General features: G+C 45.0%; 1 protein-coding gene across 4 annotated transcripts in view; it reads left to right on the top strand.

Annotated features, from left to right (window-relative positions):
- EPS8 (EGFR pathway substrate 8, signaling adaptor) overlaps positions 1 to 18,380 on the top strand; it is a 162,360-nt gene that overhangs the window by 37,787 nt on the left and 106,193 nt on the right. The window contains exon 1 of one of the 4 annotated variants that reach the window (XM_075897575.1): positions 4,509 to 4,540. The exons of the other annotated variants lie outside the window; for them this stretch is intronic. The gene's annotated coding sequence lies outside the window, so the exon portion shown is untranslated. Of the gene's footprint in view, positions 1 to 4,508; positions 4,541 to 18,380 lie in introns of those variants that run through there. 4 annotated transcript variants of the gene reach the window in all.

The following is an 18,380-nucleotide window of genomic DNA, read 5'->3' as shown; positions in this document are numbered from 1 at the left end:
TTTTGGAGCACCTGGTGGAGTTGGGTATTGGAGGCACTGTCTTACAGTGGTTCTAGTCCGACCTGTCAGGATGCTTTCGTAAGGTGGAGCTTGGGGGCTGCTGTTTGACGCGGTGGTGATTGTGCTACAGAATCCTGCAAGGTTCCATCTTGTCCCCCTATTCTGTTTGATATATATATATATATATATATATATATATATATATATATGAAACCACTGGGAGAGGTCATAAGGAGATTTAGAGGACGGTGCTATCAAAATGCAGATGACACCTAACTCTGTTTCTCTGTGACATTGGAGCCAGGTGTGGGTAGTGATCAATCTGAACCAGTGTCTGGAGGCAGTGATGAACTGGAGGAGGTCGAATAGGCTGAATCTGAATCCAGATTAAGACTGAGGTCCTGTGGATCAGGAAGCCATCTGTCCTGGAATGAGGTATGTTACCTGTTCTGAATGGGGTCACATTCCCCATGAAAGAACAGGTATGCAGCTTGGGAGTCATCCTGGACCTTTTTTTAACATTTGAAAATCAGATTTCTTCAGTGGCCAGGAGTGCTTTTGGGCAGCTTCGACTGATCCGCCAACTGCGACCCTTCTGGAATAAGAACAACTTGGCTACAGTGAATCATGCTCGTGTCACATCCCGATTGGATTACAGTATTGCAATGCATTCTACGTGGGGCTGCCTTGAAGAGTCCTCGAAGAGTTTCAACTGGTCCAGAATGTGGCTGCTCGTGTTTTAGCTAATACTCGTTATACGGAGCACATTATGCCTGTGTTCTGGGTCTTGGTTATGACTTATAAAGCCCTAAATGGGTTGGGACCGAGGTATTTGAAGGACCATCTCCTAATCCATATGAACCTGCTCGGGGATTGAGGTTGGCCGAGGAGGTTCTGCTCCGTGTTCCTCTGCTTATGGAGATACGGTTGACATCTGCTTGGAGCAGGGCCTTCTCAGCCTTCGCCCATAGGCTATGGAATTCTCTCCCTGGGACATTTGCCGGGCGCCAACATTGACACTGTTTTGACGCCAGGCCAAGGCCACCCTTTTTACCTGTGCTTTTATTGGGGTTTAGTTGTGCATGTGTCCCTCCTCTTGAGCGGTTTTAGCAGGTTTTATGCCCCCCGACCTCCACTTTGTGGTCTTGTATTTTACTTTATATACATTTATTTGTTGTGTTTTTTAAAAATTGTAAGCCGCCTCAAATATTTTAAATAGAGAGGCAGGATAAAAATATTTTAAATAAAGCAAAGGGGCACATTTAAAATCTCATTGTTGGGGTGAGGTAATTCTTCAGTGAGAACACTGTTCAGTCAGTGCCCCTGGAACATTAACACACTCTTGGTGCTCATTGGTTGACCAGGGCAGGTGGAGCAACTTCAGGGAAAGCTAGTTACTTTGTGTGTGGCTGTTGGATCCATGCTGACAGAGCAGATGACTTTCACTGTTGCTCTAGTCCTACGATCCTATGGCCATTGTAGAGAGTCTTAGCACTGCCGCAGAGAATAAATATATTGCTGAACAGTGCCACAGGTGACATTTCAGGGAGATATTTTCCCAGGCTAGCTGCCAAGTTATTATTGATTTGATAGTGGGAATCAAGCATATATCTATCCTCTGTGCCTTTACATTCATATAAAAATGACTAAGCAAAAAATGGCAGAGTTAGCTTGAGGTAGAAAGTGAATCTTGTCCTATCTTGATTCTCACATGCATAAACTCTGTCTAGCTGGATTGTGATAGTGCTTTAAATTTACTTTAGCTCACAGGACCAGTTCGAAACCTGCAGGCTGCTGACGCTTGATGCAGTGGGGATGCAACTCCAGCTCAAGTTAGCACAACGGGTCAGCTGCGAATCCAATCACACTGTGCTGCTAATCAAATTCACTCTGTGTCGCTCCAGTGCTGTTTCACATTCTCACTTGTGCTAACTTCTGAAGTGAATATAGGCCCATAGAGCCAAACAGAAGTACAGGATCCCCAGGGGGCCAGTGTTTTCTGAAGTGTGGGATGCTAAAAATTAACTGAGGCACAGACTGATCTCAGTTGTTCTCCCCTCCCCAGTTTCTGTTTTAGTCGGAACCAAAAACAAAAAAAAACCCCACAAACAAGAAGCCTCAGTCTCCAGTGATTTTGATTATGAAGAAAACCTTCAAAATGTGACTGATAGATAGCCAATGCAGTCATGTCTATCTGAGTGTACAGAAAACCTGAGACATTAGCTCTGAAGTGTGAAATGCCCTATTCGTTTCAATTAGTGCTAATTCCGATCCCGATCATGATGCTTTAAATATCAGCATTAACTATTTCACTGCTCACCAACTAGGGATGTGAATGGTGGTTAACTGATGGGGGTTAGAGCAGCTCCCCACCCACTGAGAGCAGGGGGCTGTTCCAGCTAGGGATGTTAGTGTATAGTCAAGTAAACGACTAATAGATTATTTTAATGCACTCTGCATGGGGCTGCCTTTGAAGAGTCTTTGGAAGCTTCAGCTGCCCCAGAATGCGGCTGTTCATGTTTTAACTAATACTCATTATACAGAGTACATTATGCCGGTGGTTTCCAGGCACAATTCAAGGTTTTGGTTATGACTTATGAAGCCCTAAATGGTTTGGGACTGGGGTATTTGAAGAACTGTCTCCCATACAAACATGCCTGGGGATTGAGGTTGGCTAGGGAGGCCCTGCTCCATGTTCCTCTACTTATGGAGATAAGACCACACACTCCTCTCCCCTCATATCAGAGGCAGCAAGGGGAGGGGAGTGGGAGCCAGTGAAGAGCGCTGGCTTTAAGCAGGCAGCCCATGAGGATCAGATCCACCTGGCCATTTGCCCCCAACCTCCTGCTGCTGCTTCTGATAGAGGGTGAGGGAGACAGGCTGGAGCTGATACACATGGGGAACCGGCTTTCAAGCCAGTTCCCTGCATGTATCAACTCCTGCAGAACCGTCTGTCCCCCCTCTTTCCCTCCCCCCGCTGCTGCCTCATATCCGAGGCAGCAGCGCAGGGCGGTAAACAGCAGGTCTGCGTGAGGAACTGATTTTTAAATTGGCTCCTCTCGCAGACTGAGCTCCCGCCTGGCTCTGCAGCAGCGTGGGGTGACAAGGGCTACCCTGAGAGTAGAGCCAGAGCGCACTGGCTGTTGGCCCCACCCCCGGGGACTGTAGAATAGTCATGTAACCAATTATTCATATGGTTACACAACTATTCAAGTATCCAATATCCCTACAGCCCCATGGGGCCCGTCATGGGTGGGCAGGGCACGGCAGCCCAGCTGAAGCAGCCTCTGTCCACAGCTGGGGGTCATTTCAACCCAGCTGGGTTGGAGTGCCCCCCCAAGGTGGACCCCCACTTTTAACCAGTTAAACATTACATTTAACTGGTTAACCAATTAAATGAGACTGTATATCCAACTCATGAAAGCATGTAAGAAAGGAATGGAAGAATCTTCTTATAAAGATCTACACAGTCCACTTTAACTGCACATTTTAGAGAAGGCCTATCATAAATATGTGTAACTAAAGGAAAAGGCAGAGAAAAAATAAAACAGGAAAAAGAAACCTTGTATGAGGAAGGAGGAGAGGAGGTTACATAAAGTTGAAAAAGCAAAAGGAAAGGGTTTAAAAAAAACACTGAGCGAAGACAATATAAAGGTGGAGTAACTGCAAATCTTCCCCTAACTTGCAAGGAAGCTCCTGGGGGAGGGGGAGAGAAATGAAGATTGACATCTGCTTAATGTGTACTGCTTAGCTGGGAAAACTTTTGAGACTGCTTAGTTTGGACCTCCTCCTTTAAACTCATTGTAGTGCTGATAGGGAGGATATGTTTATGAAAGGAGCAAGTGTTTGGAACTTTGCTCCATACGTAAGCACAGCTGTTCTTTGTGAAGATGGATGGAGGAACAGGATATTTTTATTGCCTCATCTTTAAGACTGGGTGAATGCTATAGTTATCTTCTATATTTTTATTTTTAGGTAAGTGGTATTTCCTGAACAACTGAATGTTTGTACTATAGTATCTGCTTCATGTTTCTGCAGCTATGCACACACAAACCTACAGCACATTAGCTTTGGACTATTCAGAAAAGATGCCATGGAAAGCAACAAATATATTTTAGGTCTCCAGTGTAGCCAGATTTAAAATGTTACCTAGAGAAGAATGTCCTCTGAATTCTCTTTTAATCCAGAGTTTCTTTTATTAGATTTTTAACTAAGTTGTCCATAAAATTGACATAATCTTTTCTGCGTCCACCTTCTCCAAAACATCTTACCTAAAAGGAACATGCTACTCAATGACTGTAGATGGATGGTTAAGCCCCTGAACTGTGACTTAAGTGATCTAGAGTCAGCTCCTAATTGCCACAGGCTGGCTGTGTGACCTAAGCAAGTCCATGAATTTCTTTCTGCCTCACTACCCATCTGTAAAACAGAGATAATGCTTCTGTTCTCATGTTGTCTTTTCTGTTTAGGCCCCAGTTCAAGAAAGCATGTTCTTAAAGTGATTTCCTGAGTTGGGGCCTTGCACTGTAAGCAGTTTGAGGTATGAACTGTCTCTTACTATGTGTATATACTAGGGATGTAAAAGTATAACCGTTTAAATGGTTAACAGATAAGCCTGGACTTATTGGTTACCATTAATATTACATAGACTCGTGCTTTTGGGGTATTGAACTGGACAGCCCCGGTATTTGTGCATTGCTTTCAATAAAAAAAATTCAGAAAATACCCCATAGAAGGCCGCTTAGGACATGTGGCACAGCTCACGCTGGCTGGGGCAGAGGGAGGGTGACGCACCTAGGAATTAAAGGGTTCGTGACTGCATTTGGGCCCTGATCTCCTCCCCCTTTTTGGGAGGGGGAATGAGGCTTGGTATTTTTTGTGAAACCATCTGGCAACCCTACCCCATGCTGCTGCTGCTGCTGTATCAGAGGCTACAGCACGGGGTGGCAGCTGGCTCCCTGGGAGTGGGACTGGCAGGAGGGAGTCGGTACGCGCCAGGAGCCAGATAAACTGGCTTTCATTGTGCACTGCTTTCGGGGAGCTGGCTGTCGCCTCAGGCTGTGGTTGCATGTAACTGCTGAGATTTTCAGTGGTTACATGGTTATTCAGCTACCCACTTTTTAACAGATTTTGAAAATATAAAGGTGTCACAAAGCCTAATGTTCATCAATGTTTCTGTTATCTTTAAAATATGAGTTAGAACTTTTAAAAAATAAAATTTAAAAACATTTCTGTGAAGTGTGAATAAGGCAGTGACTGATACATAGAGTTTGTGCCTGGGATTAAATGAAAGCTACCATAACCAAAACTGAAAGTCATGGGCCAAGCTATGTGAAAGTAAACCAATGATGAGATAAAAGCCAGAAGTAAGCGGTATAAGTACTGGAAAGAAAATGTAATTTAAAATTTTTTTCAAAAAATCTGAAGTTATTAGTACCCCAAAGAAATAATTTTGTGTTTTTTAACTTGCATGTTTAATCAGAGATTCCAGCATGGTTTTGAGATAAAAGTTTGTTAGTCACTTGCCCTTCCAATGACATCAAATTCAGTATAACTAACGCCAAGTATTCAAAAAAGGGTCAGGCCCAAAAATTCACAATTTATCTTAGTAGTTATTTTTAATAATAAATGTTATATTTTTTTTATTTGCCTCCTGGTTTCTGAGTCTGGTGCAGCTGGGTAACACTTTCAATTATTTTCTGAAACCACAAGGATTTATGGGCCCTATTTATAATCCCTGCTATCACTTTGTTCATTAGTGAAACTTTGCCAAGAATGTGCCTGAGTTTTCTTGGCTAAGAAGATTCCTTAGCAAATACAGCAAATCAGTGCAAGTTGGACCTTCCTTGTCCAGCACTCTTGGGACCTGACCGGTCCCAAACGAGGGGATTTGCTGGATCAAGGAAGGTACCTCCCAACATGATGTATGCAGTCTGGCTGCCCCTGGCTAGGACTCCAACCTGGTACCACAGCTGCCTGCCCAGCTTAGCGGCCTAGCTGCTGCAGACGGACTCCAAACTCATGTAAATTCAAACTGAGACTTTCACTTTATTTTTGGGTTTGCAAATTCTTAAAAAAAAAATCCTCATGGAGAATTTCCCGCCTCCCCCTCCCAACTTTTAATACATAAAAGCTTCTTTTGGTTTACAAATCAAAAGTAAACCAAAAGTTGAGGTCCCAAGTACTTTCAGATTGTCTAACAATATTTTATGTTTGCTACTTTATTTGCATGTCACTTGGCACCGGAGAAACCAAAAGACAAACAGCATATTCTAATGAGGCAGCTTTAATATTAAACAAGATTACTGGTAGCTCTTCTCCATTTACCGGTATATATGAACTTTAAAGTAGAAAGATTTTATGGCTAATGCCAAGTATCACTCCTAGTTTCAGTCTTGCTGACAAGTGCCTTTAACCTTTTAGTTTGGTTTCCTCCTAGTTACACAGGGCATTTCCTATTGAATCAAACTTCAGGCAAACATTTCTTTGCAGCTTATGGGGAAATAAAATTATACATCTTATTCAAAATACTGAGCAGTACTTCTGTATTGCAGGTGAAGATTGAGATTCTCCTGTCTCCCAGGGTTTGGTATTTATGCTTAGTACCAGTATAGTAGATCTGGGTCCCTTTCCCACTGTTTGTGTATGACCTGGTTCCAATGAGTGACGGAGAGAGGAATGGATCTGCCTACCCTCCACTCCTGTGCTGTTGCCTCTGAAAGGCAGCAGCGTGGAGGGTGATGGGAGCAGACTGGAGCTGATACACAGGTAGCTAGCTTTTGGCTCTCCATGCATGCCGGCTCCGTGGACCCACCTGAAGGAGCTGGCTTAAAAGCCAGTTCCCCCAGCACTGGCTCCATGGTGCTGCCTGTTTCCCCCCCTCCCCTCGCTCCGCCCCCATGCTGCTGCCTCTTATCAGAAGCAGCAGCACGGGGGGGAGGGAGTCTGCCACGAAGCAGCCTCTGTCCATGGTGGGCCCGAGTTCTCCATGGACAGAGGCTGCTGCTACCCTGCACTACTGCCTCTGTATTAGAGGGAGCAGCACAGGGCAGTTGGTCTGTGCATAGGGTTGCCCGGTATCCGGTTTTGAACTGGACAGTCCAGTATTTGAGCTTTCTGTTTGGGAAACAAATTGAGAAAATATAAATATAAATAAGATGTAATGTAGATTGTGATGTAATGTCAAGTGTGTCCTGTATTTTTGTTGAAACCATCTGGCAACCCTATCTGTGCAGGGATCTGATTTTTAATTTGGCTTCCCTCATGGCTCAGTTCCCTCTGCCACCCCGTGCTGCTGGCTCTGATACAGGGGCAGCAGTGTAGGATGGCAGAGGGCTTCCCGGGAGTGAGGCAGTGACCCCTCCAGCATCCTACTGGTGACTTTGGGCACTTGGAAGGAGCCTGAGACTGAGAGTCCTGCTATGAGCAATGAAGAGGAGGAGGGAGGACATTCAATGGAGGACTCAACCATGCCTCAAAACTCTTTGAAACTATGCATGTGCAGATGAGCTGCTGATGCAGGGGAAAGGAGCCTGGATAAATATACACATACATTGTTGGTTCAATTTTCAATTTTGAAATTTTTCTATCCCCTCCTTTCTCTTCCATAACTCTCCTCCTGTGTCCCCCTCCCTTCCCACTGAAAAGTAGCCTATCCCTTCTGCCAGTTTAAAGAACAAAGGTGTTCACTTTTGATAGCTTTACTGATAATGCCAGAGAATACAAGGGTCGGGGGTTCATTCAGAAAGAGTTACGCAATCCACACCAGAGCAGTTTCCTGTGCGTGGAGAGACGTAGAGCAAACAGGTAGAGCCACTTTTTATTTGCCTTTATTACTTGGTTTATCTGAATAGGGATGGTCCCTTTTTATCTTCTTGGGACATTTCGATCAAACTTTTATCCATGTCAGTAGGAGGCTTTCATATGCCATCCCGTGCTAAGATTGTCACCCTATCGGTAACCAGGCAGCTGTATCCAGGGCCAGGTGGCTTTGGATGCTAGTGCCAGCTGAGCTTTGTGCATTTTCCATCTTCTGTTGTGACTGTAAATCTAATGATGTGTCTGTCAGCTGTAACAACAATGTTCAGAGTGGTGGCCTTGAGAAGTGCGCTTTCCATTCATGGTGAATGCTTGACCCAGATTAGGAGGAGAAAGAAGAGGAAACGTCTCACAAGCCATATCCTCCAGTACTTTCTGGTCTCAAACCATGAACATGGGGTTTGGATGGCCAAGTGAATGTGACTCTGAGAAGAGCCAAGAATAGAGAGTGATTGCTTCAGCAGAGGCAAAAGGACTGAGAGACACATTGGAAAATACATCAGGACACGAATGGTTTGCTTTAGCAACAAGCTCAAATGCTGCAGAGCGTTACTGACCTACATGTCCAAAGGCTCTGGACTCGTCAGCCTTGTGACCTTGGAGAAAATCATCACCGCTGCTCTCTGCATGTCCAACATCCCATGTGTCAAAATGGCATCCATCCTTACCTCCACCACTCCATGCTGGAGGACAACAGGTAGAACCCCAGCTATGTGTGCACCAATCACAAGTCAGCGTATGTGTACTCATAACCTACTACACTTCAGATACATGGACCAAAAAAATTTATTTATTTCCATTTTTACTTGGGAAAACTTAGCTTTCAAATCCCCATTACAGTGTCGGGAACAGCTTTTCAAAAAAATTGCATATCTGTTTGAATTTTAGTTTTGTTGCTTGTTTCTTTTGCACACAATGAAGTTGTGCTGTTGGAGGCTCAGCATATCTATTACTTTAAACCAAGAATTAAGGGATTCAAAGTTGGAGACAGTGTTCCACCCATGTTTATTCTAAGTGCATAGAGAGAAACAGTTTCATAAAGGCATTAGACAATGCGATTGACTGACTGATAAAATAGCTATTCTAAAAGCCCTTGTTTCTGACTGTTCAGGTTCAGCATATGGTCTCCCATGGTGGCAGCTTTACCCCCTTCATCTTACTGATATGATGCTGTATGCAGCATGCACCTGTAAGGATGGGGATGCTTTTTTTCCTCTCTGAGATTTAATCTATTGGTTTACAAAAGCACACACGGTAGCCATTCTGTATCTGCAGAGATGGTCACTGAATCTTTTCTTGGCGCTGTTGTCTTGGCCAGTGTTTGGTGTCATGAGCTGGGATAGCAAGGGATAGGCTAGGTCTTGCAGGATTACTTTTTGCATTTTAGTATCCTCAGTGGTAATCCACTACTCAGGAACAAACATCCTTGCTTGCAGCTTTTTCAAAAGTCCTGTGTTCTGAAAAATGTGAGCATTCTGCACTTTCCCTGACCTGCCTGCATCATCAAGGGTGCTGAGCCCTTGCAGACACAAGGAAAAGTATCCCTTTCTATTGATGTACTCAGCGATATGTGTGTTGTCAATTAACACACTGCAGTTTGGGAACCCTGTTGCTGCAAGTTCATGCACTATTTTCTGTATATTATTGAGCATCACCGCTCCGTGTAGCAGGAGACTTCCTGGCCTTATACACTTGGGTAGCAATGGATTTCCTAGCTCTAAACAGATTTCCCACTGAGTAACAGCAATTCAGTGTTGCAAGCTTCCGAAGTGTGATCCCCTCTTGCTTTTTTTCCATTGCGTATATCGGTCTCATTGTATGCCTCTATGATGGAGGTCTGGGACAAACTCAGAGCATGGATCTAGGAACATGGTCATTTGCATCTGGAAGTTCTACAGCTACTGCTTATCATCCTAAGCCTGTATTACATTCTGATTCCACTCATCAGTCTTGTTCCTCAAGCCCAGAAGAAACAATCCACTGTATGGAGTTGTGACGGGAACAGTCGCTACAAGTTGTTGTTTTTTTCATGGTGTCCAGCAACAATGAGTTACTGTGCTCGAACATGTCTTGAACTTCCTCGTCACCAAAAATAAAACCAATATTAACTGTTAACTAAATTTTACTAAAAGTACCAGTGTCATTTGTTCAATGTATGCTACCTCCTTTCATGTGGCTGATTTTTTTTGAAATGCGCTTTAAATTTACATAGCTAAACATACTCGAATAAACTGCTTCTGGTGTATAGAGGTTACGCAGCAGCATTTAGGCATTTGTATATTATTGCACTTCAAATTTCATTTCAGAATCCAGATGTGAGTAATTGGTTATGAAAAGATGCCGAAAACTTTAAAAAAAAATCCCTAAAGGCGGTGTCAGTGAGTTTGTCAAGGACAAATTTCATGTTAGTAATGCACTGTATACAGCAAGGCTATGGATTGCATTCAGAGGCAGACAATTGTAGAACACGTGGAAAGAGCTAAACAAGCTGAATGAAAAGAAAAGAAAACAAGAGGCTGGAACAGCAGGGTCACCAACAGCAGTGTTTAAAAAAAAAAAAAACCACCACACACAATGTGCCATGACTGGATCTTTCCAGCATTGTACAACTGCCAAAGAGCATGAATACAGACATGGAAGCATTTGGTATATGTAAGAAATACGAATTGCAATTTTTTAAATGTTATTGTATTATGATGTTATTGTATTATGATTACCACTTGCTTAAAGTGGTATGTACATCAATAAAACATGTTCAACTGATATATAATGATTAGGGAAATTGAAGTTCAGTGTTTCATTTTAATCATGGAAAAGCATGGATTTTTATGTGGTTTTTTTAATCATAAAAAATCCAAAATTCTCTTGCAAAAAATCTAGGATCCCAGCTCATGACAATGCTAGTTATTGTAGTACTAATTCACGCTCAACAAATACAGGAGAGTCACGTGTGCTGTGTTAACACAATTCTCACGAGAACTGTGCTGAACTGTGCACGACCCATGCTTCCATCAGAGAGATGGGAGGGACTGAAAAGGGCCCTGACAAAAATGTTGGGCTGTGCATATTTTGGGATGGAGAAAATGTCATGGGGGCAACTTGAACATGGTGAGCATGGGCATTGCTAACACAAGTTCTCAAGTATGTGTGTTCTTGAGCAATGTACAAAGGTCAGAAGCTATATGCCAGCTTAATTTACACGGACTGACTGACCTGTGTTATCTAGATGTTGTCTGACAAAGTGAAATGAAGGAAGTAATATTATCCCCATTTTTAGATGATAATTTGAGACACAGCTAGTTTGGGTGACTTGCCCAAGCCCACCAAAGGAAGTGTGTGGCAGGGATGGAAGATGAATCCCAATCTTCTACATCCGAGGCCTAGTCTACTTAGGTTGACCTAGTTGTGTCCCTGGTGTGTGTGAACTCTCACCCCTGAGGAATGTAGTTAAGATGACCTAAGCCTCAGTGTAGACACTGCTAAGTTGGTGGAAGAAGTCTTCCCTACAGATAGCTACTGCCTGTTGACTGAGTGAATAACTTCAGTGGCAGAAATACCACTTCTGTCATTTATAGAAAGTATCTAGACCAGTAGTCACCAACCAGTAGATCAGGATCTACTAGTAGATCCTGGAACCTCTGACAGATGATCCTTACTGGTTTGATCAGGAGGCTATCAAGAGCTGGCCCTTCAGCGGCCCCTCCCCCCTGCCATGCTTCTTCTGTCCTCTGCCTTGGAGCTGCTCCTCTGGGAGCCTCCTGCGTGCTCTGTAACGTGTGGAAGTCAAAGTGTGTGTGGGGTGGGGGGAGAAGGGGGCTAATGTCAACGTTTCCACTTACTACCACCCCTGTACCACATCGCCACAGAATGTTCAGGGGTGGGATCTCCGAGAATGGGCAGAGAAGAAGGACAAGGGTATCTGGGTTTGAGGTGGATCCTGGATTGACTTAATTTAAAAAGTGATGTTGTGCTTAAAAAGACTGGAGACCTCTGATCTACACTGTGGTGCTACAACTCCGTATGTGCCACTGTAAAATGTGTCATAAGCAACCCCTAGTCCTGTGTAATAACCACACCAGCTTTCCTCTCTGAGTCTGTTAGAACCAGTCACCGATCAGACTTTTTTAGGAAGTACGTTCAGAGATCACCCCATTTACATCATCAGCAGTTTTGAACCTTCCCTGGCTGGTGAATGGTGACTTTGGGCAGCTTGCTTTGACATTCCATTAATCAGGGCGGTTTCCGTAGAGGTAACCCACCCATGCTCCAGGCTAAGGTTTTAAATACTTTTTAGCTTTGTGTTGTAGATATGCCCAAAGCCTGGCAAATGTGTAGTAAGCCTGAAGCACTTTTAAGCCACACTTAAAGACACTTCACATCACGTGGTTTTATTCTGAGAGTGTCACTGTAGGCCTCATCTGTGCCGGATAAAGTTAGCCTCCAGCACGCCTAAGCTCAGCTTTTCTGCAGCTACTTCAAAAGCTGTTCTTTATACCATTTTATGCCAGCTCTGCTGCAAGCTAGGCGGAATCACTTTGTGCTTGCGGTGCTAGTGTAGCTGAGAGGTGCTGATGAACTAGCAGGCATAAATTAATCAGTCTTGCCATTGTCCTAAAATGGGCATTGTGCTTGCAGTTTTTACTATGCTGCTGTATATGGCTAAGCAACAGGATTGCTTAGCTTCTCAGCTACGCATGGACACTTGCTAATGTTTTAAGGCTGCCTGTTAGAGCTGGACAGGAACCGTTCTGATCTCAGGAAAAAAGTTTTCAAAATATTTGAGGATAAAACTCAGATCTTTCAGTCTTTCTCTTTGTGTATGAAAATGCATGCACCTCAGAATAGCCAACTGCAGGCACTCAGGGTGGGGGAGAAACCAAGTTTGAAGTCCCTGCACTAAATCAGCCGCAACAGGGACCTGTACCAAAAGTTGGTGGTGGAAGGTCTCTCGTATCTCAGGTGAATGCCCTGGGAATAATACCTGACCAATTCTGCTGCCTGTATAATTTGCCACTATTGATGATCCCACAGTGAATGTATCATAGAATCCTAAGGCTGGAGGAGACCTTAGGAGGTCATCAAGTCCAGCCCTCTGCCCAAAGCAGGACCAATTCCAACTATATCATCCCAGCCAGGGCTTTGTCAAGCCGGGATTTAAAAACCTCTAGGGATGGAGATTCCACCACCTTCCTACGTAACCCATTCCAGTGCTTCACTACCTTTCTAGTGAAATAGTTTTTCCTAATATCAACTTGAGACCATTGCTCCTTGTTCTGCCATCCATCTCTACTGAGAACAGCCTCTCTCCATCCTCTTGGGAACCTCCCTTCAGGTAGTTAAAGGCTGCTATCAGATCCCCCCTCACTGTTCTCTTCTGTAGACTAAACAAGCCCATATCCCTCAGACTCTTCTCGGAGATCATGTGCTCCAGCCCCCTAATCATTTTGGTTGCCCTCTGCTGGACCCTCTCCAGTGTGTCCACATCCTTTCTGTAGTGGGGGCCCCAGAACTGGACGCAATACTCCAGATGTGGCTTCACCAGTGTAGAATAAAGGTGAATAATCACTTATCTAGATCTGTGGGCTCCTCCTAATGCACCTTAATATGCTATTAGCCTTCTTGGCTACAAGGGCACACTGTTGACTCATATCCAGATTCTCATCCACTGTAATCTCCACGTCCTTTTCTGCCAATCTGCTGCTTAGCCAGTCAGTCACCAGCCTGTAACAGTGCTTGGGATTCTTCTGTCCCAAGTGCAGGACTCTGCACTTGTCCTTGTTGAACCTCATCAGATTTCTTTTGACCCAATCCTCCAGTTTGTCTAGGTCACTCTGGACCCTATCCCTGCCCTCCAATGTTTCTACCTCTTCCCTTAGCTTACTGTCACCTGCAAACTTGCTGAGCAATCCATTCCCTCATCTGGGTCATTAATAAAGACGTTGAAAAAAGCCAGCCCTAGAACCGACCCTCAGGGTACTCCTCTTGAAAGCAACCGCCAGCCAGACATAGAGCCATTGATCACTACTCATTGAACCCAACAATCTAGTCAGCTTCCTATCCGCCTTACACTCCATTTATCCAATCCATACGTCCTTAACTTGCTGGTATGAATACTGTGGGAGACCATATCAAAAACTTTGCTAAAGTCAAGGTATAACACATCCACTGACTTCCCCATGTCCACAGAGCCAGTTACCTTGTCATAGAAGGCAATCAGATGAGCATGGTGAATACATGCTGACTATTTCTGATCACTTTGTTCCAAGTGCTTCAAAATGGATTCTTTGTGATCTCCTCATGATTTTTCTGGGGACTGAGGTGAAGCTGACCAGTCTGTAGTACCCTGGATTGTCCTCCTTCTCTTTTTAAAGATGGGCACTACATTTGCCTTTTTCCAATCGTCCAGGACCTCCCCCCGATCTCCATGTGTTTCAAAGACAATGGCCAATGGCTCTGCAATGATATCTGCTAACTCCCTCAGCACCTTCGGATGCATTAAATCTGGTACCATGGATTTGTGTATATCCAACTTTTCTTAGTAGTTCATAACCCGTTGTTTCTCCTCTGAGGCTATGTCTACACGGCGGCGTGTCCACACCTCAAGCATGTTTTTGCGCAAGAAAATTTACAGTGAATCGACAGAACAGAGGGTTTTTTGTGGTATAGGTATTCCTCTTTCTACGAGAAATAACTCCTTTTTGTGCAAGAGTTCTTGCGCAAAAAGGTGTGTGGATGGGAAACAGGGGTTTTTTTTCCGCCAGAACAGCCTATTGAAAGAAGCACAGGTGCCCTGGTAGCCATTCTGTGAATGGCCATCAGAGCTTTCTTGCCAGAGAGCGTCCATAAAGTCTGGATGCTCTCTTGCACAAAACTCATTGCTTTTCCAATGCGCTTTTGCACTATGGACGCGCTCTTGCACAAGAAGTTTTTGCAGAAGATCTCTTCCGCAAAAAGCTTCTTGCACAAGAAGCTGCCGTTTAGACGTAGCCTGATAGCTGCTCACCATCTTCCCATATGGTGTTGCCTAGTGCAATAGTCTGGTAGCTGGCCTTGACTCTGAAGACAAGTAAAAAAAGCATCAAGTACTTCAGCTTTTCCCACATCATCTGTCGCTAGGTTACCTCCCTCATCCTGGAAGGATCCCACATCTTTTCTGATGACCCTCTTATTGCTATCATGCCTGTAGAAACCTTTCTTGATACCCTTCACATCTCTAGCCAGCTGCAATTCCAATTACACTTTGCCTTTCCTGATTATACCACTGCATGCCTGAGCAATATATTTATACTCCTTCCCAGTCATCTGTCCAAATTTCCACATCTTGTAAGCTCCCTTTGTGTGTTTACGCTCACCAAGGATTTCACTGCAAACTGAAGCTGGTTGCTACCATATTTGTTTTTCTTACTGCTCAAGACTTCTTTAAAATACTGCCAGCTCTTCTGGATTTCTTTTCCCTTTCATGCTAGCACCACAGGGGATCCTGCCCATCAGTTCCCTCGGGCAGCAGTTCCCAACCACCAGTCCATGGACCAGTGCCAGCCTGCAAACCACTGGCTGCCAGGCTGCAGCATCTCTGGGGGCTGGGCTGGAGTGCACTGCCCAGCACCTTCTGTCCCACTGCCTCTGCTGGGAGAGAGATGTCCTGCCCCACCTCTCAGCCAACCAGCGTTGGGCAGGGATGGAGTCTCCTCCTGATCGTAAAAGAGCAGTTCCCTATGCCGTGGGAAGGCCACATGGAGCCCAGCTCAGCAGCCTTAGAGCAGCTGCAACCTGGGCAACAGTGCTCAGCTGGCGGCTGGGAGGCAGTGCAGGGCTTGGTGAGAGGGGCAGGGCAGGCACTGGGGACTCCGAGGGTGGGACTAGTTCTGGAAGGCTCTAAGAGGTGGGGGACTCTGAGGGTGAAGCTAATCCTGGGGGGCTCCAAGAGGCCGGGGCTGACACTGGAGGGCACTGGAGCATCTGAGGTAAGGAACTGTCATTGGGTCTCTGGGGGTGTGGCTAGTAGTGAGGGGACTATGGGGGCAGGGATGGCACTGGGGGACTCTGGGGATAGTTGGGTGCAGTGGAACCCTGGAAGCAGGAGGCTGGCACAGGGGGATCTGGTGGTAGGGTGCTCTAAGGGGTAGGGCTGGCACTGAGGCATTTAGGATGGGAGCTGGCACTGGTGAGCTCTGAAGGTGGGAGGCTGGCACAGGGGTGGGTTGGGGTAGGGGACTCTGTGGTTAGTGGCTGGTGCTGAGGTTAGTGGAGGGGTGAGGGACTCTAGGGGATAGGGCTGACACTGGGGGACTCTAGGAGCTGGGGCTTTTGGCAGACTAGCAACATTTTATTTATATGTTCATTATTTTCATAATAAATATGCAAATAAAATGTTACTGGTCCACCAAACATTTGTGAATGGGTTTGCCGGTCCACGGAATAAGAGAGGTTGGGAACCACTGCTAACTACTAACTAACTAAGTCAGTCTGATTTTCTGAAGACCAGGGTGTGTACTTTGCTGCTCTCCTTTCTTCCTTTTGTCAGGATCCTGACGTTGACCATTTCATGATCACTGCTTCCCACCTTTTCTCCCCACCCTGTGTTTGCTGAACAGTTTACACCCTTCCATGATATTGCTCCAAGCATGTGCGTCATCCCACCAAGTCTCCATTATTCCAATCAGATCATAGTTCTTTGACTATGCCAGGAGTTCTAATCCTTCCTGCTTGTTTCCCAGGCTTCTTCCATTTGTGTACAGACACCTTAGGTAAATAGCTGATTGTCCACCTTCTCCATATGAATCAGGGGTTCTACTCTGTTGCACCTTCCTTCTTGTGTTTCTTCCCGGTATCCCACTTCTCCACTTACTTCAGGGCTTAGGTCACTGTCCCCTGAGGAACCTAGTTTAAAGCCCTCCTCACTAGGTTTGCAAGCCTGCCTGCAAATATGCTCTTCCCTCTCTTCATTAGGTGGATCCCATCTCTTCCTAGCAATCCTTGTGCCCGGAACAGCAACCCATAATCAAAGAAACCAAAGCCCCTCTCTCCGACACCACCTGTGCAATCACACATTTACTTCCAAAATTCGACGATCCCTACCTGGGCCTTTTCCTTCTACAGGGAGGATGGACAAGAACACCATTTGCACCTCAAACTCTTTGATCCTTCTTCCCAGTGTTACAGAATCTGCAGTGACCCACTCAAGGTCATTGTTGGCGGTATTGTTAGTTCCCAGGTGGAGAAGTAGAAAGGGGTGGTGGAACCCAGAATGTAGATCTGTTCTGCAGTGATAGCTTCACTCAACTTGTTTACTCATCTCCTTTTGTGTGTCTCACTGTCTCCATTCTTGGGTTTTTTACCACCGGTATATTTATTTCTGTATGTGCACTCTCTCTCTGGAATCTCTCCCTGCTGGAGCTACTCGTTACAGATTCCCTGCAGCCAGCTTGAAAACTGTTCTGCATTTTTTAATAAAGGCCTTTGAATGCTTGGCTCTATTAATAACTATCCAAACTTGACCTTTTTCAAAATCTGTATTCCAGCCAGACTAAGAGCAAAATTCTATCTCCAGCATCAACAGATGACAGCTGAGAGATTTGCCTTGCTAATGTCCATACGCTGATGAGAAACCAGTAATGGATTGGGTTAGTTTGCAAGTTTCTGTACATAAAATTATGTGGTGACCCTGAGTCTAGTTCCTAGAACACAGCTGTCCTTGTGATAAAATGACTATCACGTTCAGCACTTATTTGCACTCTCAGTGGCAGACCTTGCAGAGAGCTCAGGATTTAATGGACATTAACTGACCCATATTCTATTTCCTAGAAAGTGGTTCTTCCAGGTAGGGGTAGGAGCATATTGGTGTGATTGGGTGGGAATTTGCCAAGGCTGTTTCTTAGAAAAAGGAGACATTCTTAACACTTTTCACAAGCTTTTCAAACTGCCAGCTTTGTTCAGTCTGTTTGCAGCTTCGTTATTTAAAAAAATTAAATCCAGATCTGAGCTGGTGAGGAATTTTCGGACCGAAAAATGCTCTTTGTGAACACTTGAACTGTTCCACAGAAAATCTCCACTGGAAAAAAAGAAGTCATGTGCCCTGGCTGCCCTCATGGAAGACTCTTAATTTTCCTTTCTGCCAGCAGAGGCTCAGAGTTCTGGCTGTCTGCCTTCCTGGTGTTCTGCCTCTCCACCTCCTCCTCAGCTCCCAAGCTACCGTGCTGAACAGTTAAAGCGCCCTCAGGGCCATGGAGAGCCTGGCTTTTCTCTGCCACTACAGCTCTTAGAGTTAGGGGATGAAGGAGCAGAGGGATGCTGAGCAGCAGGGCACTCTGTCTTTCCAGCTGCCACACTTGAATGACTCTTAGCAAATGGCAGAAAATGAAATTGAGAAGAGCCTTCTGGGTAGGCAGCCAAGACGCCAAAACCATTCCATGTTGGTTCTTCTGGAATGGAATTTTTCTGGAAATTCTTTCCCGAGAAAAATTTCATGGAGCAAAAAAATTAACTCTTCGTCTTGGTCTGGACCTGCCCCTCTCCAAAATATCTGAGATTTTGCTTAGGAGGGATTTCAAGTTTCTGTTTGG

This window comes from Pelodiscus sinensis, chromosome 1, assembly GCF_049634645.1.
Source record: "Pelodiscus sinensis isolate JC-2024 chromosome 1, ASM4963464v1, whole genome shotgun sequence".
NCBI lineage: Eukaryota > Metazoa > Chordata > Testudines > Trionychidae > Pelodiscus > Pelodiscus sinensis.
This window is presented reverse-complemented; position numbering and strand designations above follow the sequence as displayed.